This window comes from Bubalus kerabau, chromosome X (genome assembly GCF_029407905.1).
Source record: "Bubalus kerabau isolate K-KA32 ecotype Philippines breed swamp buffalo chromosome X, PCC_UOA_SB_1v2, whole genome shotgun sequence".
Lineage (NCBI taxonomy): Eukaryota > Metazoa > Chordata > Mammalia > Artiodactyla > Bovidae > Bubalus > Bubalus kerabau.
The window spans coordinates 41,880,313-41,883,021 of record NC_073647.1 but is presented as its reverse complement, the minus strand read 5'-3'; positions in this window follow the sequence as shown (position 1 = coordinate 41,883,021).

Below are 2,709 nucleotides of genomic sequence, written 5' to 3'. Positions count from 1 at the left end.
TTTATTCTGCTTCTCTGCCTGGATGTTTGGTGCAGCTTTATATAAGCGGTAGCTGCAGGTACAGTGAATCATTGGTTTAAACCTCTTTTCTCAAGCAGAAAGCCTTGCTCCTTTTCTATATTGTGTGCTGTATTCCTGTACTCATGACCCATCAGGTAGTGAACTCCTAGACATTTCTGGTTGCTTTCAAAACCAGTGCCCTGTGGACCCTTCTGGACACTTCATCCATGCCCACTACTTTTTCTATACCATTTTAAGTCCAGAGATGTTATTTTGTTTTGGAGTGTGGCTATATTTTCTTTTACATTTTCTCTCTATGTGTCATTTCACATTGGTGTGTGTGAAGAATGGGACAGGAAAGGATGATGTGGCCAGACAAATCTGAAAGTATGAACTTACAATGGCATCTCCAAATTTTTCTTGGCAAAAATACTCTTGCATTATCATTTTTTGTATAATGGTGAATCAGTGTTCTCCATCTTTTTTTATAATCTGCTATATACTGAACATTTCCATGTGCCATTAAATATTCTACAACAGCACACTTCTATTCATGCTGCTCAAACTGGATTGTTCTTATCTGCATGTATGTCCCCTGCTAGACTATGATACCTGAGGCTTGGATGAGGCTTTGTTCATCTCTTTCTGTATGCCCAGGGCCTATCACAGAGCAGGCCTCAGGGAATAGGTATTGAATGAATGAACGAGTCAATGAATGTGAACTTTAACTCCTTTAACTCAATGTGTGCGCCTCAAGTTAGACTTATTGTGCAATTGCTTACAGGGATGTTCAAGCATGGATAGCTGAGACTATTCCAGGCAAGGGGACTAGTGATATATTTAGAAGATGAAAACTCAGTTGGTGATGAAGGTGTTGCTTTTCACGCTGTCTGTCTTTGTCTTGCTCATATAACTCCATCATTTAGCTCTGTAGTGTTTCTTGGACTCTGATAGCTGTTGTTGTTGTTTGGTTGCTGTTCTGTCACTAAGTCGTGTCGGTTTCTTTTGGACTCAATGGACTGGAGCACTTGAGGCTTCTCTGTCCTTCACTATCACCTGGAGTTTGCACAAACTCATGTTCATTGAGTCAATGATGCCATCCAACCATCTTATCCTCTGTTGCCTCCTTCTCCTCCTCCTTCAATCTTTTCCAGCATCGTGGTAATGCATCCTAAGGCCCACTTGAATTCACACTCCAGGATGTCTGGCTCTTGGTAAATGACCACACCATCATGGTTATCTGGATCATTAAGACCTTTTTTGTATAGTTATTCTGTGTATTCTTGCCACCTTCTCTTAATATCTTCTGTTTCTGTTAGGTCCTTGACATTTCTGTCCTTTAATGTGCCCATCTTTGCATAAAATGTTCCCTTGGTATCTCCAGTTTTCTTGAAGAGGTCTCTGGTCTTTCCCATTGTATTCTTTTCCTCTATTTCTTTGCATTGTTCATTTAAAGAAGACTTTAAAAAAATCTCTCCTTGCTATTCTCTGGAACTTTACATTCAGTTGGGTATATCTTTTCCCTTTCTCCTTTGCTTTTTGCTTCTCTTCTTTTTTCAGATATCTGTAAGGCCTCCTCACACAACCACTTTGCCTTCTTTCATTTCTTTATCTTTGGGATGGTTTGGTCACCACCTCTTGCACAATGTTATGAACCTCTGTTCACAGTTCTTCAGACATTCTGTCTACCAGATCTAATCCCTTGACTCTATTTGTCACATCCGCTGTACAATCATAATGGATTTGATTTAGGTAATATCAATTGGCATACTAGTGGTGTACTACTGGTTTTCCCTACTTTCTTCTATTTAAGTCTGAATTTTGCAATAAGGAGCTGATGATATGAGCCACAGGTAGCTCCATGTCTTGCTTTTGCTGACTATATAGAGTCCATCTCCATACAGAGTCCAAGTTCTCCATCTTTGGCTACAAAGAATATAATCAATATGATTTTGGTATTGACCATCTGGTGATGCCCATGTGTAGAGTTGTCTCTTGTATTGTTAGAAAAGAGTGTTTGTTATGACCAGTGTGTTCTCTTGACAAAACTCTGTTAGCCTTTGCCCTGCTTCATTTTGTACTCCAAGGCCAAACTTGCCTGTTATTCTAGGTATGTCTTGACGTCCTACTTTTGCCTTCTAATCTCCTGTGATGAAAAGTACATCTTTTTTGGTGTTAGCTCTAGAAATTCTTGTAGGTCTTCATAGAATCCGTCAACTTCAACTTCTTCAGCATCAGTGGTTGGAGCATAGACTTGGACCACTGTGATGTTGAATGGTTTACCTTGGAAATGAACTGAGATCATTCTGCTGTTTTTGAGATTGCACCCAAGTATTGCATTTTGGACTCTTTTGTTGACAATGAAGCTTATGCCATTTCTTCTAAGGAATTCTTGTCCATCAGTCCATTAGTCGCTCAGTCATGTCTGACTCTTTGTGACCCCATGAACTGCAGCATGCCAGGCTTCCCTGTCCATCATCAACTCTCGGAGCTTACTCATACTCATGTCCATCAAGTCAGTGATGCCATCCAACCATCTCATCCTCTGTCGTCCCCTTCTCTTCCCACTTTCAATCTTTCCAAACCATCGGGGTCTTTTCCAGTGAGTTGGTTCTTTGCATCAGGTGGCCAAAGTATTGGAGTTTCAGCTTCAACATCAGTCCTTCTAATGAATATTCAGGACTGATTTCCTTTAGGATGGACAGGTTG